Here is a 23,175-nt window from a genome sequence, read left to right on the forward strand (position 1 = left end):
AGTCGTGAAGAATTCCTCCAAAATCGCCCCAAAACCAAGCTCCAAAATCACAATTGAAAATGGCAAAATGACTGATTTTTGGTCCTTAAATGTTTCTGTCCAGTTCACTTCTGCGGGCAGATTCTTGCACTTCTGCGAGCTCGCTTTTGCGAGACAAACCTCGCATTTGTGATCCTCACTGGCTGTCCAATTTTCGCACCTGCGGACAGAAGCACCGCATCTGCGATAACGCTTATGCGACGACGGACCGCTTCTGCGAAAATCATGCCCAGCTTCTGCCTCAATCCGCTTCTGCGCTTCAAGACATCGCACCTGCGATTGCGCAGATGCGCAAGACTGTCCGCACCTGCGACCTCCCTCCAGCTCTGCCCAGGTCTCTTCTGCGATGATTTTCTCGCTTCTACGAGGTTGCTTCTACGACCTGGACATCGCAGAAGCGATGCACCAGCAATCCAGAAACAGCAGAAATTCCAGCAGCTTTCTTCAAGTCCAAATTGATCCGTTAACCACCCGAAATACACCCGAGGTCATCGGAACCTTAACCAAATATACTAACATGTCCCAAAAGATAATACGAACTTAGTCGAGGCTTCAAACCACGTCAAACAATGCTGAAATTATAAGTCGCACCTTGAATCGAATTATGAGTTTTTAAATCTTCCAACTTCTATATTTTGTGTCGAAACGTATCAAATTAATACGGAATAACTTCAAATTTTGCATATAAGTCATAAATGACATAATGGAGCTGGTCCATTTTCCGGAATCGAAATCCGACCTCATTATCAACAATTCGACCTTCGGTCGAGCTTTCCAAAAAATCTTCTATTTTCCAACTTTCGCCAAAATGCGTCGAATTGTCCTACGGATTTCCAAATCCAAATCCGGACATACACCAAAGTCCGAAATCACCATACGAAGCTATTGACAACATCAAAACTCCATTCTGGAGCCATTTGCTCAAAAGTCAAACTCCGGTCAACTCTTTTAATTTAAGCTTCAAAAATGAGAATTGTTCTTTCAATTTAATTCCGAATCTTCCGAAAATCAAATTCGACCGCACATGCAAGTCATAATACATATTACGAAGTTGCTCGGGACCTTAATTCGTTGAACGGGGCATTGATTTTTAAAACGACAAGTCGGGTCGTTATAATTTGTAGATATGATAACTTAGAAAATTAAACATTCAAACATTTTGAAATGTGTCTTTAATTACTGGTTATTTGCAATGTATAGTAAACATTGGACAGCCTAAAGAAACAAGCATATAAAAGCTTCTCATTAAGAGAAAAGTTGAAAGTTTAAGTTAAAATACTTTTCCAAACTTAGAAAGAGATCATTCTTTTTGAAATAGACTAAAAAGGAACGGAGGGAGTAATATTTTTCAAATTCAAGAAAAATCCAGCAAATTATATCCACAACATTATTATGGTCCTGTTTGGGTTCACATGTACGCCTCCCCTATCGATGAAGTGAAAGCCATGGGTCCACATGTACGCCTCCCCTATCGATGAAGTGAAAGCCACCCGGCTAGATCCACAAGAGCGTGTTTGGTACGACTGCTGTTATTACTTAAACAATTATTTTCAATGAGAAAAATATTTTGCAGGGAAATAGTTTTCATCAATGGAAAAATGCATAAGTACCCCCGACCTATATCCGGATTAACCAACAAACGGACAAAGACTTCATAATGGAGCCTGGTTGCAACCCCAGGAAATTAACAACACGATGCATACTTAAGTGATGGAGAAGGCAACACTCCTTGTGTCCCAGGGATAAGGCAAAAATGTACCTACTGAAAATCTTCCACAATATTTCCTGAGAATGCGAGCACGACATCCCTTTTACCAACTGAGCTACGAGCTGTAATAGATTTTTCAAGTAAGATCACTCATATTTCAAAAGACTATGCACATTCGGCTGACATATCTACATATGTTAATGGTAAAAAGGTTTCTAGTTTGTTAAAATTATATTTTGTTTTGAACTTCCTAGATAAAATTATTAATTCCAGCCTATACTACGTCTTTTCTTTTCTTACAATGAATAAAATTTCTGTAGATGACATACCTTTTTTTGTCACTGAAGATGCATTACTCTATCCATATCCTCCTTGCTCAACTCACTGAAAAGGGGAAAGAACAACAATACATGAACTGCTATAGAGATGAAAGTTCAAGCAATACATGAACTAAAAATCTACAAGTAAGATGAAGAGTGAGATATTTTTCAGAAGAATACATGAATTGCAATTATAATAAGTTTTTGTCATAATGTATAAAGATTTCTGTAGTTGCAACATATAAGGAACTCTTTTGACAGCTAACCTTAAATTTCATTTCGAGCAAAGAAGCTTCCTCGGCTTCACAGAGCAAATAGACGCTACACACTGCTCAACAAGATATAATGAATAAAAGGAATTAACACGCAAGCAAAGCTAAGTAGTAAAAACTTGAAAAATGACTACTGATGGAGAGAACAACTTACATTTATCACAGCACCATTTGAGCCATTTCTAGCCAGTATATCCCCTTTGAGAAGTGGACCGGAAGGGATTAGATACTCGGAGAATTATCGACAACATCTCAGAAGAGGAAAGTAATAGACTAAAAGAACCTTCTATGGTGAAATGACATTGTGTCGTTGCCAAATCATTCTCAAAATAGAGCTGAAAAAGGAAAAGTTGTTCTTAATTTGCTATATACCATTCTACTGATGATTTTACTCAATAATCTTTTTATTGACTATCTATGTTAGACGAGAAGTAAAAACGATGGATGTGAATATTACCCTGCACCAACTCGAGCGAATTCACCTGAAGAAAAGGGAGAGATTTATATTTACTTCTATGAGTGAATAAATATAATCAGACATTGTATAGAGAGAAATAAGATGAAAGTAGCATTTAATGGAAAAAATTTCATGAAATGCTGTGATCGAAAAACTGAAAGATTCACTTTGGGATTTTCTTATTGCATTTATCTTCAAGAGACTTAACATATAACTGGATATAATCTGAGGGGATAAAAAAGGAATCACCAAAAAAATTCTAGAATGTACGTCAAGGATGCAAGAACAAAAGAATTCTGCCGAACTAAAAAGTACCATTAAAGAACAGAAGGAAAAGTTTCAAATTTTCACATCCTTCTTGCTGGAACTTCTTTACCATTAAATCATATATAAGTATTAAAAGACTTTCTGAAAATTGTTTTAAATCAAATTAAAGATATACAATAAGGCCACATTCTGCCTACAGAGTTATGAGTTTAATTAAAGGAGAGAAGGCATTGTCACTTTTAAGCAAAAGGATACAATGCAACCTAAACTCACACGAAGAACACCCATTGTATGAGAACATTCACTTCCCCCAATTCCGCACGCTTTTGAATCTGCATAAAAAGGGGAAATCATGCATAAATCAAATCCATAACCAAAGAAACTTTTGTATAAACATTGCATATGGAGTTGAGAAAGAGACGAGGGAAGCCGTTCTTTCAGCAGCGATAAAACTTCATTCTCTAAATTTGGGACATAAAGAGTTATAAAAAATAACTCCCTGAATGCAGCAAAACTATACTCAGAGTAAATCAAGGCTGAACTGTATAACACACTGAGCTAGTGTCTCCTAAGCTATAACAAAATAACCTATTTTAATTTGGGAAAATATCAGTTTTAATTTGATAGTTGATAGCACTGGATGATTTAATCGACAACAGAAAATGACTAGTTCTTTTAACTGATGTATTGGAAAAAAATGCTGTACAAAATTTTGCACAATATTTTCTAAGAGTTATCAAAGAGTGTAAAATTCCACACAAAAGAGTATTACTTTTCTTCACTTACACTTTGCTGACAGACCACATTCAAGGTAACTGTCCATTCGATAGAGAATGTCAGCACAACTTTCCATTCACTAATGGAGCTAAGAGCGGTAATAGCTTGCATATTGTTACCCAAGCTGATATCCGATAATCATATTGGGAAGCAAACTTTTCTATTTTTATATATAGGAGACAAACTTTGTGTCGCGTATATCTTTGAATTCTATTAGAGCTTCGCATTCATTAGTGGACATGTGCATTACTCTAAACCACCTCCTCCTCGCTCAACTCACTGAAAAGGGGAAAGAACAAGAATACATGAATTTTTATTGAGATGAAAGTTCAAGCAATACATGAACTAAGAATCTACAAGATGAAGAGCGAGATATATGACAATAATACATGAATTGCAATTGATGAGATAAATTTCCAAAGACAATAAACATATGGCTGACATACATGTGTGTTGTAATAGATTACTAGTTCATTAATATTACATTAAGCTATCAACTTTCTGGAGCAAATATGTGAATTCCTACCAATACCAAATCTTTTTTTTACAATGTTTAAGTGCAAATATAAGGATTTATCACCTTTTCTTTTTGTCATCTAACATTCAATTCATCCCAATCTGAAGATGCTTCCTCTGTTTCATAGTGGCAATAACCTCTTCACACTGCTCAACAAGATTTTTAACAAAGGAAAATAATTAACAGAAAAGCAAAGAGAAGTAACAAAAAATAAAAAGCTACTTGAAAAGAAAAAAAGAAAAAGAATAACTTACATTTGTTAGAGCACCTTCGTTTTAATCATCACATGTATTCGTGATCGATACATATGGTGGGAATATGGGCAATATTTGGCCAGTAATCCCCCTTCTCAGACTCTAGGAGTGGTTTGAGCAATGGGCACCCAGAAATATATAGTTTAGAGATAGAAGAGGGCATCCCTTTTACCGGAAGAGATTTGAGTTTAGGGCAAGACTGGATGACTAGCTTAGAGAGGAGAGAGGGCAGCGCTGATTCTGGAAGAGGTTGGAGATTATTACCGCAACCACAGATAGGCAGCAGAGAGAGGAAGGAAGGCTTTCTTTTCACTTGAAGAGATTGGAGATTACGGCAACGCGAGATGATCAGCTCAGGGAGGGAGGAGGGCAGCGCTGATTCTGGAATAGATTTGAGTTGATCGCAGGAGGTGATCTCTAGACGTTGAAGCGAGGTGAGGCGTAGAAGACCTTCGGTCGGTAGTGAATGGAGCTCATCATAGTTATTTAAGCTAAGCTCAGAAAGAGACGAGGGAAGCCCTTCTTCCAACAGTGACTGAATTTGAGGTAAATTATAAGTATATAGATATTCAAAGATATGGATTATTATATGCAGCGGAAGCAATCCCAGTATCAAAATCACATGTAATTTAGACAACTAGCATAAACAGGATTTCACGGGTTACCTCTTGAAGCGTGAACATATCTCTTCTACTACGTGAGCCTTCAGTTCCATAACTTCTCGATGGAATCTCCATCACCCGCACAATCGTGATCCTCGAACGTTCCACGGTCTTCTACTGTGTTACCCAAATAATACCCGAAAATAGCAATTTCGTGTGGGCGAAATTTCTAGGAAAACTTGGCTAAAAATTTCAGCCACCATCTACTCATACCTCTAGGTGGAAAACCTTATGTATTTATAGCACAAGTTTTAAGGGTTAAGACCCTTTTCCAAAACCTGTTGGGTTTTCTTTTCCACCAGAAAAATGATTCCTTTATTTCCTATTATTTAGGCACAGTAGGGACCACAAAATTTAATTAACAAGGCTTCAATTATGGAATTAATTTCTAATTTTCGAAATTAATATCTACCATAATTAATTACGAATTATTCCACTAAAAATCTGTAATTGCACTCCTTATCCAATTTCGAAATTCATCCATTAAATCTTATTTAACTCCCCATATTAAGATTCAGATACTAATCAAGTAAATTAAATTACTGACGATTTAATTTATTGATTATTTCCTTTAGACTTTCGCTTAACTTATTTCATGTGTCGGATACAAAATCCACCGGCCGGGTTTACACATGCAAACTTATAAGCTTTCATAAAGGTATATCATCAATCTCTAAACCGAGACATGGATTCCATCAACTAACTATTACTTCGCCAATGTATATTATTATTATCCAATTTACCAGGCATATTGACCCACGAAAGAATCTCGCCTTTTAATAAATCAAAACAATAATAATACACACAGCTAATAATAATTATATCAAGATTAAGAGTATAAGTACATTTAATGGCTAGAGAGTTTATTTTAGTAAGTCAGTATAAAATACTTATCTCTACCTGGTCCGTTCAATACATACAAAATGTACTAGCACAAGAAGTTGGAATTAAACCATTCCCATAATCAAGATTAATTATATTTAATCTTATGCTACAATCATTCCTGATGGTTTGTCCAATTCCATCATTAGATTGTGAACTCAAACTTTATACTTATAAGAACCGATGATTTAATCTTCCGTGTATAAGCTAAACTCTATACACTAAATCATCTACTATATAAGCAAATGACACGGACTATTATATGATCTATTTAAAACTTTATTAAAACTGAATAAACAATTATTTCATAATAAATACTATATCTAAACCAAACTCATGGTTAATAGTATATATCCCAACAATCTCCCACTTAGACTTTTAACCATGATAATTATTAGATATACTATATCCAAATGCATGGTTAATAGTATATGCCCCAACAATCTCCCACTTAGACTCATAACCATGCATCTACAACTTTCTCAGGCATTCTTTTACATGACTATTAAAAGTCTTCACCAAATAAGGTTTTGTTAAAGAATCTTGCCAAGTTATATCTGATGCAATATTTGTCCAGTAGTACTTTGTCGTAATTATCTAGTTTGGTATTAAACTCTTCAGAGATCCTGTTACCGAAACTATCCCAAGAATGAACACCGAACTATAATTTTCTTTAGCTTTCTCCCACTAAGACGAAGTACCACTAATATTACCTTCGTTACCTCACGACATTGAAATATTAGTGACTTCTTACTATAGTGTTCAATGTTCAAACATCACTCCCACTCGATAAAGGCATATTATGTCTATTAATGTTCTCCCACTACTTAAATGCAATGGAACGTCAATTCTGACGTGTGGGTTTTGATGTTCTTGAACATCTAGTTATTTCTTTGCCCAGTTCCTGTAAAAATAGTTTACTTCTAGGAACATGTTTTATTAAACAGTCCTTATCTAGAAAAATGCATTTGTTTTAACAATTGCCTTATTTTTTTTAGGACAATAAAATAAAGCTTCATTCGTTTTCTTGGATATTCGATAAACATGCACTTATCCATCCTTAGTTCCAACTTACATATCTGCTTTCCCTTTCAGCACATATGCGGGATAATCCTATATCTGAACATGCCACAGACCAAGCTTACATTCAGTCCACAGTTCTATAGATGTCCCAGGTACTAACTTAGAAGGAACTAAATTCAGAATGTAATTTGAAGTTTCCAGGAAATATTCCAAAAATAAATAAGGCAAATCTGAATAACACGTCATTAGTCTATCCATATCCAAAAGAGACTTATTTCTTCTTTCTACTACACGACTCTATTATAGAGTTTACGGTGTAGTCAATTGAGATGTAATCCCTATTCTGATATGTAACTAAAAAACTCTTTAGAGAGATGCTCGCCACTACAATCAAATTGTAGTAACTTAATATATTTCTTTGGTGCTTCTCTATTTCAAGTCTTAAAAACCTTGAATTACTTAATTCATTAAGACTTACAGTGCATCAAATAAATATATTAATATTTTGAGTAATCATTTGTGAACGTCATAAAATACTCAAAATCTATCTCTTACGAGTATGTTCATTTAACCATACAAACCAGAAAGGATTCATTCTAGCTTATCACTAGTTTTATTTCCTTTTAAAGGGAAACATCTTTTAGTCAAATTTCCTTCCAAACAGGATCCACAAGTTGGTAGTGCCTCTACTTTCAATGAACCTTAAGGTCCATACTTGACCAACTTGAAATCCTATCCAGATTAATATGACTTAGATAAAAGTGCACAGATAAGTTTTACTCAATTCTGAAGAACATATTCTCTTATGAGGTAGACTAATATTGTTCTGTTCAGGAGAGACATCAATATATAGTAACAAGGTCATGCATTCATGTACCACAAGAGATAAAGTGTTTATTAAGCTCAATAACTCAAGAGTTATTCGAAAAATAAAACAAATATCCATCTCTTATTTTGCCCAGAAACCGGAATTAAATTCCTTCTAACAAAAGTACATATATTGCATCCTTAAAATTAATGCCTTATCACTAAAAGAAAATTTTAACAAGTAATACGACAAATTGCATAAAATCATTGTGGAGTTGAGATAAAGATATTAAATAGATCATAATAAGTCAAAACACTGAATAGTAAAATTCAGACTGCATTCAATATTTATATACATACATGCATCTGGAATAATAAATTTTGATGGGAAAAGAATTATTCATGCAAAGTATATTATATAATGCAAGAATTATACAATCCAAAAATAAATAGAACCAACTCAGATGGAGAGCATACTATTATTTTCAGTCAATTGTATATAACTTTTTAATACAAAAATTTTAAAACACACTACACATATATGTCATGCATCTTGAATAGCAATTTCTATGGGAAAGGACTACTCATGCAACATACATATGCAATGCCAGATTATTCACTCCAATAATTAAAACAGACCCAACTCAGATGGAGAGTATACTGTTAATTTAAGTCAAGTGAATATCATTTTTAATAACTCTAGTTTCATTGATCCAACATGTATACTCAGATGGAGAGTAAGTACACGATATCAATTACTTGTATTTCACCTAGTGAGCTTACAATAAATTTATCCGATATGGAGGAAGACCTAAAGTCAACGCATAAATTTATTACTCACTTGAAATTAATAGTGGAAGACCATAGAAATATATTTCTATCACCACTTAATCATGATTGTATTATAATTACAAAATTGATTCAACCCTTTAAGCTCAGATGGAGAGTTAATACTTGTTATCAATAACTAGTAACTATAGCCAGTGAGTTCATAATAAATTTATCCGATATGGAGGAAGACCTAATGTCAACGCATAAATTTATTATCTCACTATAAATAAAAAAAATGAAGACCATAGGGGTTTATTCCCATCACAACCACGAACTTTTCTCTGAGGATTAAGTTCCATATTAAAAAAAATGCTCAATACCCATTTAAACAGTCTTAAAATACTAAAATTAATATTTCACACTGTATAGTGGTGATTATTGTTGACTGGACTATTTCTGATAAATTTACCAAATTTCATGTCAATCAAAAATTGCGACCAAATTTGGAAAATTATTATTTTAAGCATGTTTTTAAGAATTTAAAATATGACCTACATTTTTTTATCATATACCAATTCATGTCAAATCAACATGTGTTATCATGTTCCAGATTAGACATATAAAATGATAGAAAGAATGACTTTTCGTATGTAAATCACATTTTAATCCGTCAAACCTCCAAAAAACTCACCTAAACGATCCCAAATCGTCAAAATACGATGTGATTCACTGCATAGCAGTGAGTTCTTCTTAAATGATCGTTTCCAATGATCCTACCGAATTTCAGGTCATTCGGAGATCGTGAAATTCATGATCGCCAAAAACTAGGCCAAATTCGAATAAATTATTTTTTTGGCGTAGTCAGGATTAAATCCATGTGATTTGCATTCTTGCTACATATCATATCAAGTTAAATCATCATGTTTCAGATTCAACACAAATATAGCCGATATATAAAGAATAATTTTTCATATTTATAACAAATTCAATTTAATAAACTGCTTGAAAACCAATCTAAACGACCTCAAAATGACAAAAAAATAACATGATTCACTGCATAACAAGGAGTTTTTTCTTTTCACTAGATCATTTTCGATGAACCCACCAAGTTTCAGGTTAATCGGAGTCCGTCAAATTCATGACCACTAGCCTGTAACCAAACTCGGAGAATAACCGTTTTAAGTAGTTTCATGAATTAAAATAAATATGATATTGATTTCCATTCTCCTTATAATTACACTATGAGCTGAAGGCATATATTATTTTCTTCCTATTTCTAGGATATATAATATCTCCTTTTGCAATAAATTATCCTTTTATTAAATACATAAGAACCTGAGATATTATATTTTCTTCCGTTCAGTGAAAACCCCAATATCTCTTCTCATGGGTGGAGTTAGTTTCACTAGTACCCAAAGATAAATACTCTTTTTCTAGTTATGAACCTCCACCATTAATGTAGATTTCTCAAGGATAATTTTCACATGGTATATTAAACATATTTCAATGACTCAAATAAATAGACCATTTTGTGGATCCTACTTATTAATCATAATGCTCAATCCATGAATACATATAATTTCACATGTACAAATTTACTAAGAATTTTTCATGAGTTCAAATAAACAAACCACTTCAGTGGTAACTATTTATTACTCATAAAATTCTCAATTTACAAGTGAATATATATTTAGCTCATAAAATTATTTTATGGTAGACCATAACTTAAAAGTCATACCAACATTATAAAACTCATACAACATACCGTCATATTTCACTTAATTAGAACCTCCAATCAGAGAACAAAATTCTTCATCGAAATCCAAACTAGTAATCACGTAGGGCATGAAAATATAAACTTAAATTTGAGAAATTTTTTATGCACAAACATGCCAAACGCTCCAATCATTAGTCATCCAGGATATCAAATAGAGAATTTTACTTTCTTACAAAATAATTATATCATTACACAATATGAATTATACCTTGTAAGACCTAGTCAATAAAATCTTACACCTCTATTATTGAATTTAATACAACAACACGTTTATTTGCTAATAGTCAATGTGTAAAACCTATTATATGACTAGTATTTAATCATGGGGACCATGGGAGTCATCCCCAACACCATTGAATTAAAAAAGAATTAAAATTATTAAGAAATAATTTCCAGAAAATAGAAAAACGTCCAAAACACAGTCCAAAAGACCTCAAAACGCCGAAAAATACCATGATTCACTGCTATGGCAGTGAGTTTTTCTCACCACGGCGTTTCCGATGGACCCACCAAATATCAGCTCAATCGGAGTCCGTCAAGTTCGCTGACCTCCGAAAATTCCGGTTATTCGGTCAAAAACAGGTTTTGCGTTTTTCTAGGGTTTACCCCAAAAAATTCAGATAATCTCAATCAAATATAAATAAGAAAACATATATCTCATGATTATAAGAATAATCCATAAATTATGCACAGTTAATTCACAAAATAACAGTGCAGTTTTTCAGAAAATCACATATATATGTAATCAAAAAATGCACATAAACACCATATTCTTGTTTCATGAAAAACTTAGTTATCTAATTAGATGTGAGTAAGCTCTGATACCAATTGATGGATTATTATATGCAGCGGAAACAATCCCAGTATCAAAATCACATGTAATTTAGACAACTAGCATAAACGGGATTTCACGGGTTACCTCTTGAAGCGTGAACATATCTCTTCTACCACGTGAGCCTTCAGTTCCATAACTTCTCAATGGAATCTCCATCACCCGCACAATCGTGATCCTCGAACGTTCCACGGTCTTCTACTGTGTTACCCAAATAATACCCGAAAATAGCAATTTCGTGTGGGCGAAATTTCTAGGAAAACTTGGCTAAAAATTTCAGCCACCATCTACTCATACCTCTAGGTGGAAAACCTTATGTATTTATAGCACAAGTTTTAAGGGTTAAGACCCTTTTCCAAAACCTGTTGGGTTTTCTTTTCCACCAGAAAAATGATTCCTTTATTTCCTATTATTTAGGCACAGTAGGGACCACAAAATTTAATTAACAAGGCTTCAATTATGGAATTAATTTCTAATTTTCGAAATTAATATCTACCATAATTAATTACGAATTATTCCACTAAAAATCCGTAATTGCACTCCTTATCCAATTTCGAAATTCATCCATTAAATCTTATTTAACTCCTCATATTAAGATTCAGATACTAATCAAGTAAATTAAATTACTGACGATTTAATTTATTGATTATTTCCTTTAGACTTTCGCTTCACTTATTTCATGTGTCGGATACAAAATCCACCGGCCGGGTTTACACATGCAAACATATAAGCTTTCATAAAGGTATATCATCAATCTCTAAACCGAGACATGGATTTCATCAACTAACTATTACTTCGCCAATGTATATTATTATTATCCAATTTACCAGGCATATTGACCCACGAAAGAATCTCGCCTTTTAATAAATCAAAACAATAATAATACACACAGCTAATAATAATTATATCAAGATTAAGAGTATAAGTACATTTAATGGCTAGAGAGTTTATTTTATTAAGTCAATATAAAATACTTATCTCTACCTGGTCCGTTCAATACATACAAAATGTACTAGCACAAGAAGTTGGAATTAAACCATTCCCATAATCAAGATTAATTATATTTAATCTTGTGCTACAATCATTCCTGATGGTTTGTCCAATTCCATCAATAGATTGTGAACTCAAACTTTATACTTATAAGAACCGATGATTTAATCTTCCGTGTATAAGCTAAACTCTATACACTAAATCATCTACTATATAAGCAAAAGACACAGACTATTATATGATCTATTTAAAACTTTATTAAAACTGAATAAACAATTATTTCATAATAAATACTATATCTAAACCAAACTCATGGTTAATAGTATATATCCCAACACAAGAGAGGTGAGGCTTTTGAGAACATGGCTGCTTAATGTTTTCAGATTGACTATCCAAAGAGTTCGAATAGAGGAAGGCAACTCCCAATTTTCACCAGCAGGAATCTCTTCGTCACTACCATCATGTTCGATCCATAACTCTGTGAGACAGGGGAGTCTCTGTAAACCCCACTCCTTTCGCCCATTCACCAGTTTCTTGCAATTCCAGATCTTAAGAACTTCTAAATTGAAGGGCAATCCTCCTTCAGGAAAGGACTCTATTTCTGGACAATCATACATTTTCAGTTCCTTAAGAGATGGAAGGAGTTCCTTCATATGTTCTGGCAGCGACTTCAGCTTCTCGCAGATCATAATATCCAAAGTATTTCAAGATTATCACATTTATAAATTGTAAGATCTTCAGTCCCATTGGGAATCAAAAGCCTAGTAAGGTCGTGGCATCTTTCTACCCTCAAATAGCGTGTTTGTGGGACCAACTCAGATGATATCTCATTTATAGAATCACATCCTTCCAGTTTCAATTTCTCCAGAAACATATCACCAACTGATGCCTCCAATTTCAATTTCCCACAAAGCTGTATCTTTATTTCTTTCAAGGTATTTGGCATACTGCTAAAAGGCAAGGAGGTAAGAGACTGACAATCACTAATGCATAATTCAACTATCTGTTTCATTCCCTGTAGTTGAGACAAAAACAGTTCAGCATCATCAAAAAAAACTCCAACCTTAGGAGAACCTTCAACCTCAATCATTTTTAGACTTGAAAATTCTATAGGTGTCTCCAGATTGAGTTCCGAACATTTTGAAATTGTCAAACTTGTCAGAGAACAAAGATTTTCAGGCAACTTTCCAATCAACTTGGGGCAATTTTTAATTGAAAGATTCTGAAGTATAGGAAACTCTCCATTCCCTAGTACGTGCCACTGCTTCCACTCCAGCATCTCGTCAAACTCAAGTCGCTCAAGAGAGTTGAAAGGCTTTTGGGACGACGAACTACCATAGAATTCGTCAGTCACCTCTGTTATTCGATACATCCTTCTAATGGTAAGGAATTTCAGAGAAGGAAGTTTTCCTAATGCTGGCAAGGAATAACAGTCCAAGCAGTTGCTTAGAGACAATTCCACCAGCTCCGAAAATGAATGATCAGCTAGCCAATTTATAAAGTTTAAATTTGTCCCTCTAAATCCGTCGATCTCAAGTTCTTTTATGTTTGGATCTGGATGTAGCTCACCAACTATGTCTCTTTTGTTTTCAATATGTTCCACATCCGCCACGTAGATGCTCTTCAACTTTCTCAGATGTAGCGGCATCCTCAAGCGAGAAGTACCGCTAATATCAAGGTGGCGCAAGTTTATCAATTTTTCCATCTGCTGTGGTAACTTCTCAAGGAATTCACAAGATGATAAGAGAAGTGTCTCTAAGTTATAGACTACACAAATGGAATCTGGTAACTGCTTTATCTCTGTCCAAGAAAGGTACAAAAATCTTAGGAGCTTTAATTCAATAAACAAGACATTCGGCAACTCCACAATCTTATAACGAGACAATGATAGTGCCCTTAAGGATGTTAGTGTTGGCAATATATTATGCAACACCCTCTTGCTTAGAGGTCGACCATAGATATTGTTGATTGGAAGCAATGTCCTCAGCTGCTTCAATTTGTAGAGAGGTTTCAACTTTTCAAATTCACCACCATATCCCCTTGAATATGATAGGTGTTGACATCTTCCCAACATATCAGATCCTTTGTTATCTTCCAAATTAATGCAAAGTTTTGAAGATGTAATTTGGGCCAAATCATTCACAAGGTCGTGCATTAAGAATTCCTCTGCATTAATTTTAGAAGAATTTGGGACCCTTTCGAAAAGTGATCTTGATTGCAACTCGAGGAAGAATAGGTTCCCTAAATCTTCAATTGTTTCATTTTTTTGTAACCCCTGTACTAGACCATTAGCAATCCACAACTGAATGACTTGTTTCTTCCGAAATGGATAATCTTTCGGAAATATTGCACAGTAGGAAAAGCAATGCTTCAAATGCACGGGAAGATCATTGTAGCTCAACATCAACGCTGGTAATATGCTTTTGTCTTTCAGCTCCCATATTTCACTCCTCAAAATGCTTCTCCACTCTTCAATCTTTGATTTGGACTTTAACAAACCAGCAAGTGTCTTTAGTGCTAAGGCCAAACCTTTGCACTTAGCTGCGATTTGTTTCCCGACTTCTACATGGTCTAGATGTTCCTTAGTGTCCATTTTCTCAAATGCATGTCTTTTGAATAAAGACCAAGAGACATCACTAGACAAAGTATCCATGCTAATTTGCTCATTACCCATTGTCTTGGCAACACTTTCCTTACGTGTCGTCACAATGATCTTACTTCCAATTTCTCCTTGTGCAAAAGGAATTCTTAAGGTATCCCACTCAATGTAGTTGTCATTCCAAATATCATCTAACACAAAAAAAAAACTTTTTTCCTTTTATGCTTTCCTTCAATTTGATTTGAAGCTGATTAAAATTGTTATCAACCGTCAAGTTGGATGAACCAATTTCTTCAAATAATCCTTTTGTTATTCTAGAAGCATCATATGGTTCAGACACACAGAACCAAGCTGTCAAATCGAAATGGTCTTTCACCTTCTTATTATTGTACACAGTTTTAGCAAGTGTTGTCTTGCCAACCCCCGCCATTCCAACAATAGGAATTACACTATAGCTATACGTTTTTTCATCGGCATCAACAGACAATAAACGGTCAACCAAAGTCTCAATTTCATTCTGCCTACCAAAGATATCAGATTCATCAACCAAAGATGTTGAAGGTACTCTAGTTTCTTGTTTAATAGAAACAAGATAGTCCTTTAGGCCAAGCCTACCAATTTGCTTTTCCAACTCCTCCAATGTTTCAGTGGTGCCTTCCAACTTCTCCTTTATGTTAAGAAAAAATCCATCACTCAAGCACAAGTTGAGGTCACTTACCTGCTGGTTGCTTGCTTCTGCATGATTTTGATGCTGACCTTGCACCTTAACTCTCAGAACTTCATAATTGATTTCTTCCATTAAGTTTTCCGCATTGTCGACAGCATCCCGGAGTTCATTAAGCCACTGAGTCACGTTTGGATTAGATGCCTGCTTATTCTCTGCATCACTAAGCACAGCCCGGAAACCACACAAAGTCCTCCTTAGCTTCTCTAAGAGTCGAACATCATGCTTGCCCCTCTGAAACATCTTCAGCAGCTCGCCCCGAGGAGCAAGCCTATCAAAGAGAACATTCAAAGCTGAAGATAGAAATGCACCTCCAACTGCTAAGCCAATCTCCATTTCTAAAAGCTGCAAAGCAAAACAAGAAAATCATAAAATGATTAAGAACTTGGAGAGGATTAATATTTCAATCTTAAAAATAGTGTTAGTTTTACCTGTTCAAAGCTAAGAGTAATATGAACAAGAATGCGCAAAGTATATGCTAGCTGTGTCCGTTCTTTAGCAAAAGTAACGTGTGCTTAAGAAGTCCATATATCTCTCTCTTTCTTTATTTTCAAAAAGCAAGACTTTTTAACAAACAAAAAGACAGAGACTTTATAATGGAATTAACTATTCATTGAATAATTGAGGCAGCTTGGGAAATGATGTAAATTGCTGTGGGGTATGTGTTAGCTGTGCATTTTGCTCATATATGAAAATGTTTTAGAAATTTAAATGACTGTTAAATTATTGCTGAAATTCCTATGAGATACTCTACACTATACATTCTGGAAAATAATGTTCCTTATCTTATCATTTTTTCAAGTTCAAAATTTCTGTGAGGTTGTAAATAATTTTCTTTGCAATATTCTCTTTCAGGTTGTAAACAATGGTAGGAAAATAATTAAGGTTGGCTTTAAATTTTAATAGTGTTGTCTCTGTCTCTAAAGAAATTATTGATCTATTATATGTGGTAGCTAGTTGTTATTAGTGACAGTTTCAGCATAACTTGACAAATCTAAATTTTGAAATTCTTTGATATCATGTTTTCGAAACTATTAGAGCTTGAGAATATAAGATGCATATTAGCAGTTCTAGTATAAGTTTTCTACCGATAAGGATTAAAAACCTTAGGTGTATTAAACAAATATTACTTTATCTTGAAATAATCTTTACAGAAAACATTATTTGACGTATAAAGAAGTATGGTATACTAGTTGTGTGTTATAGACAAAATTTACTTTGCATGGATTCTCCAAAATGCTACCGCACCGTATCGGATCCTACAAATATCCACTACTTTTGGAGGAACTGACATGCACCCAACGACATTTTTCGAGAGTTCGAGCAACATTGTAAGATATTTTCTCTTATATAGACTATTTCTGACCATTCATTACTACTACTACGTTTGCTTTGCCAAGTATAGTTGGCTATCATAGAATGAGAAAAGGACAAGGATTAATATGTTTATTTTTTTTCTCTTTTTCCTTTTTTCTTTAAGAATCTTTGTTTTCATGCTGAAAAGGTTCATTAAAGTAGTAAAATATTTCTTCTAAAAACATTCTTCATTTCCAGATGAAGAATGTTTTCTAGATGGAGAACCACAATCAATCCTTGAGTAGTGGAGTATAAAGGATTAAAAAATGATTTAAAAGAATCCTACAAAAGAAGAGACAGATTGCACAAAAACTATCCAAAGTTACGAGGGAGCAGTAAAGTTTTTTCGGTCTTTACTAAATTAAATGTTTCAATTTCGAGTTTTACAATGGAGTCTTCTTTAGTAGGAAGCGCTAAAACATTCATACGAGGCTTTTCATAGCGTGAATACAAATGAGTTGAGCATGTGAATTCCGAACACGACAAAAATCCAGATTAATCGGGCCCGTTTAGTTTGGAGATTAATGCTTCTATCTTAAAAAAAATAGTCTTAATTTCACAAGTTCTATGCTAAAACCAATATGTATTGAACGGTACTTCTCTTACATATAACAATCATGACATTAACAATATCATGATTTTTGGTACATAGTTAAGTATGTATAAAGTCATGATTGTCCTTTCAAAATCATTAATATACCAAACTAAACAGTCGATAAGGATTAATTTCAGCATTACTAATACACCATATTCGATACTGTTCTTATACACCTTACCAAACAATCCCTAATTTCAAGCTTGTAATTCTTACGATTATATTTGCTACTTAACTACCGTTTGCAGCTGACACAGAAAAATAAAAAAAATGCATAATTGTCCTTGTTTTCTCTTTGCTATTAAAAGTAAGACTTTATACCCAACAAAAAAAACAGAAGTTTCGTAATAGAGTATTGTTTCTTGTATATTCATTACTCAGCTGAATAATTGAGGCAAGAGAGGAAAGCTACTTGAGAGTGTAGAAAGGGACTGAAAAATGAAAGAGCCTAAAATGATAAATTTCTGTAAGGTATGTGTTGCCTTTGCATTATATATTTTTCCACAGCTCATTGTAGTGATGATTAAGCATACCATATCATGAATATGTTTTAGAAATTGTGAAAATTTGAATGAATAGAGTATATAGATACTACCATATCATGAATTATTGTATATGGAGTTATGGACCCAGATAGGGACCATGATATGGTTTTGAAGAAGACTTGGAGGTCTTTTTTCTTGAGACATTAGTGTCCTTCAATTATTAAAAAAGAAAGAAAGACAAAGACTTAAAAATAAGATTAAAATTGTAGACAAAACTTTATCCAACTTAAAAATAAACTGTCTATGCACATGACTTCATAATGGAATTAACTATTCATTGAATAATTGAGGCAAGAGAGGACAAGCTACTCGGGAGTGTAAAAAGGGTTTGTAAATGATTCCAACAAAAAGACAAAAACTTCTTTTCATTGAATATTTCAAAGTTCAAGTTTTTGTGAGATTGTAAATGATGTTCTAGCAATATCCTCTTTGAATTTGTAAACAATGGTAGGAAAATAATTAATGGTGGCTTTAAATTTTAATAGTGTAGTCTCTGTCTCTAAAAATTTATTGATCTATTATATGTGGTAGCTAAGTGTTATTAGTGACAATTTCAGCATATCTTGACAAAATCAATTGAGAATAGAAGAAGCACATTAGCAGTTCTAGTATGAGTTTTTTGTAGATTGCGATTAAAAACCTTAGGTGTATTAAACAAATATTACTTTATCTTGAAATAATCTTTACAGAAAATATTATGTATTAATTTTGTAGATAATATAAAGAAGTATGGTATACTAGTTGTGTGTCATAAAAATGCATTTTTAGTAAGACATTTTCTCTTCTGTCACTATCTCTGACGATTCATTGCTACTAGTACATTTGTTTTGACTTGTATAGTTGGCCATCATAGAAAGAGAAAAGGACTCGGATTAATATGTTTATTTTTTCTCTTTAAGCATATCTGTTTTTATGCTAAAAAGGTTGATGAAAGTAGTAAAATATTTCTTATAAAAACATTTTTCATTCCTAGGTTTTCAAAAACGAAATTATCTTTTCTTACGGTTTAACATATTTTTTAATACTGAAAACATTAAGTAGGAAAAGAAATTACAATTCAAATTCTAAGATTTAGGAATTTCAGCATAATTAATTTCAACATAACTAATCTCATTATTACTAATACGCCATATTTTGTATTGTTCTTTTACACCTTACCAAACAACCCCTAATTTCAGGCTTGTAATTCTTACAGCTGTGTTGGCTACTTAGCTACCGTCTGCAGCTGACACAGAGAAAAAAAGAAGAAGCAAAATTGTCCTTGTTTCTCTTTGCAATTAAAAGTAAGACTTTTTACCCAACAAAAAGACAAACTTCGTAATGGAGTCTTGTTTCTTGACAATTCATTACTCAGCTAAATAATTGAGGCAAGAGAGGAAAACTACTTCAGAGCGTAGAAAGGGACAAAAAATGAAAGATCCTAAGATAAATTTCTGTAGGGTATGTATTTGGTGTGCCTTTGTGTACGTAATTGGGCCTACCATATCATGAATATGTTTTAGAAATTGTGGGAATTTGAATGAAAAGAGTATATAGATACTACCATATCATGAAACTATTGTGGAAATTTGAATGGGCTACATTCTTGAAATTGTTCCTTTTCTTATCATTTTTCTATGTTTAAGGCAGTGAAGTTGTAACAGAAAGTCAAATAATTTAGTGTTGCATAGATGATGCTCAAAAATTATTGAAACATAAGTGAAGCTACTGGTTTTGAACTTGCGCCTAACCTTCGAGTATGAAGTTCTAGACCGAATGAGCTACACAGCACAAGTGGTGTCACTTTTTGAATTTAAAAGTTATTTTGCTTTTGGATTTTAATAATATATACATAGTTAATAAAATTTTCCGATCAAGCGGTGTCACGTGACACCGTTTGCGCTAAGGTGTATCCGCCCCTGTTAACGTAAGGCATCCTACAATTTATACAACTAAATTAACTGTTTTATTGGCAAAGAAAATTTACACTGTTATTATAGTTTTGTTTTACCATTGTAACATGTTATTTACCATATTTGGCTAGTTACCTATCTAGGCTTGCTAAAAAAGTTGCTTGTAGTTGGCTTTTAGATGATCTAATTGTATAAAAATTTACATCATCGCCGAACATTAGACAAACTAGATGAGAATTGGTTGTCATATAGTAATCACGCAGATTTCAATTTTCTTGCATCTATCAACGCACAATCACTTTAAAATTTTGGAAACATAATAGCTAAACTGATGATTTTAGGTTAAATATTTTTTTACAGAATAACATGTTATTGCCAAAAAGGTTAAAGAGATTGAGTTAATTATTGCTCTTTGAATTTCAATTTCATGTACCTGCCTCCTATCATAATATCTAAAGACCATACTTCAATTGCGCTTTGCGCTTAAAGCCCCAATCGACATGGAGTGCTTTTTAGAGCTTTTTACCTTTGACAACACTAGCAGTTTCGCAATTTTTCGTGGCATTTGAGTTGTGCCACCTTAGAGGTTCTTGGTGGCACTTTTTGTTCATTATATTAAGATTCCGTATACTTTTACGCACAGATGATTGGTTCTGATATGTATTCGAGTTCTGATAATGTCTTGAATCTGACAGGAAAGTCTACCCTGACCGATTCACTGGTGGCTGCTGCTGATATCATTGCTCAAGAAGTTGCTGGTGATGTCAGAATGACTGATACACGTGCAGATGAGGCCAAGCGCGGTATTACCATCAAATCCACTGGTATTTCACTTTACTATCAGATAAGCGATGAATCGTTGAAGAATTACAAGGGAGAGAGACAAGGGAATAAAATACCTCATTAACCTCATTGATTCTCCTGGACATGTTATTACTGATGGTGCGCTTGTTGTGGTTGATTGTGTGGAAGGTGTCTGTGTCCAAACAGAAACAGTGCTCCATCACGCACTCGGAGAAAGGATTTCGTCCTGTTTTGACTATTAACAAGATGGACAGATGTTTCCTCCAACTCCAGGTTGATGGCGAGGAGGCTTATCAGACATTTAGAAGAGTTATTGCGAACGCAAATGTTATCGGTGATGTTCAGGTTTACCCGGAGAAAGGGCTGGATTGCATGGTTGGGCTTTTACTCTCACTAACTTTGCCATGATGTATGCCTCCAAGTTCGGAGTGGATGAGTCGAAGATGATGAAAAGGCTTTGGGGCGAGAAACTTATTTGACCCTGTCACCAAGAAGTGGACTAACAAGAACTATGGGTCTCCTACATACAAGTGTGGGTTTGTTCAATTCTGCTGTGAACCAATCAAGCAGATTGTCAACACTTGCATGAACGACGAAAAATATAAGTTGTGGCCAATGTTGCAGAGGAATAACCACAAAATCAGAAGACAAAGATTTGATGGGCAAGGCACTGATGAAGCGTGTGATCCAGACCTGGCTGCCCGCAAGTACTGCTCTTTTGGAACTGGCGATCGTTGGGAGCTTATACAAAAGTCCACTTGATGATGCTTTTGCTAATGCTATCAGGAATTGTGACCCTGAGGGGCCGCTTATGCTATATGTGTCAAAGATGATTCCCGCACCAGACTCTAGGAAGGTTTCAACCGGTTCAAAGGTCAGAATCATGGGTCCTAACAACGTAGCTGGTGAAAAGGACTTATATGTGAAGAGTGTACAGAGAACTCTTAGATGTTGAGGTAAGAAGCAGAAACTGTTGAGGATGTACCTTGTGGTAACATTATTGCCTTGGTTGGTCTGGACAAGTTTATTAACAAAAATGCAATATTGACGAATGAAAAGGAAGTCGATATCCATCCAATCAGACCAATGAAGTTTTCTGTCTCACCTGTTGAGGAGCTGAATTGACAAGCAGGTACAAGTCCAATGATACGTAATTTGAGTCAAAAGCAATGAATTCAGTTGAACTCACCCTAAATCGGGAGCTGAATTGACAAGCAGAGTACAAGTCCAACTTCCAAAAAATGTTTGCACAACTTTCACCGGCCAACTTAAGGAAAGAAAAATAAGAAACTATTGAAACCTCACTTTCTCTTCTCATTAACATTTAACGATCTCTCCTCAGAATCTCCCCCATTTCTCGTACATTTTACAGTGCATTTACAGTTTGCTGTAACCGTTCACATCCAGAAGTTCAGATTATTCAATACAGAAAGCCCAACAATTATGTCGTCTTTTGCTTTCCGTTGGCCAAACGTAACCAGAGTAGAAAGTAATGCTGCTCGGTGGGCCGGGCCTGAACCGGACCGGACCGGGCCCGCGGTCCTAACGGGCCTGGTGGGCCTGGTGGGCCGGTCCTGGGTGGGCCGGTCTTGGTGGGCCTCTGAGCCCGTCACGGGCTGGTCTCCATGGTTGAGCCCACGAGCCCGGGACCGTTTGGCCCGGGACCGGCAGGCGGGCCTGGGCCGGTCCTGGCGGGCCTGGCGGGCCCAACGGCTATTTTAAAAAAAAAAAAAAAAAAAAAAAAATCAAACGGCCATATTTAAAATCTAGCCGTTTGGGCTGAAAATATGACCGTTTTTTAAGTTAAAAAAATGGCCATTTGGCCCCCAAACTTTATTTTAACCCCAAACTTTATATAATTACACTTTTCCCCATTTCTCAACTATAAATACCCCCTCATTCTTTCATTTTTATTCACCAATTCATCAATATCTCTCAATATCTCTCAATCTCTCTCAATCTCTCTACTACAATTACTTAATTTATTGTTGAAATTTCGTGAAAAATTGTGAAGTTGTTGAATTGAAGTTTTCAAGTGTTCAACGATTTTCAATTTTCAAGAAGTTGTTCGGCAATCCGGTAAACTCGTTTCAACTCTTACGTTTTTATAATATATTTTTGTGTGGTTTAGTTTGCATAATTATAATTAATATGGCATTTACTTTGAAAAAAATGTTTGGTAAAGGAAAAGATAAAACCGGTGAAAGTAGTGGCCAACCAACTACCCTTCCCCCGGCTCCCCGACCTAGAAAAGATAAGCAAGTTGAAAGTAGTCGCCAACCTAGACGTCCTCCTCCTTCCGTAA

The 23,175-nt window shown here is 34.6% G+C and overlaps 2 pseudogenes; one reads left to right on the top strand and one right to left on the bottom strand.

The window, feature by feature from the left end:
* Nucleotides 1-1,257: 1,257 nt before the first annotated feature.
* LOC107784979 (putative disease resistance RPP13-like protein 1) lies at nt 1,258-16,256 on the bottom strand (annotated as a pseudogene).
* Nucleotides 16,257-20,301: 4,045 nt separating this feature from the next.
* On the top strand, nt 20,302-22,354 carry LOC107773476 (elongation factor 2-like; annotated as a pseudogene).
* The last annotated feature ends 821 nt before the right edge of the window (nt 22,355-23,175 follow it).

Source organism: Nicotiana tabacum, chromosome 22 (assembly GCF_000715075.1).
Source record: "Nicotiana tabacum cultivar K326 chromosome 22, ASM71507v2, whole genome shotgun sequence".
Taxonomy (NCBI): Eukaryota; Viridiplantae; Streptophyta; class Magnoliopsida; order Solanales; family Solanaceae; genus Nicotiana; species Nicotiana tabacum.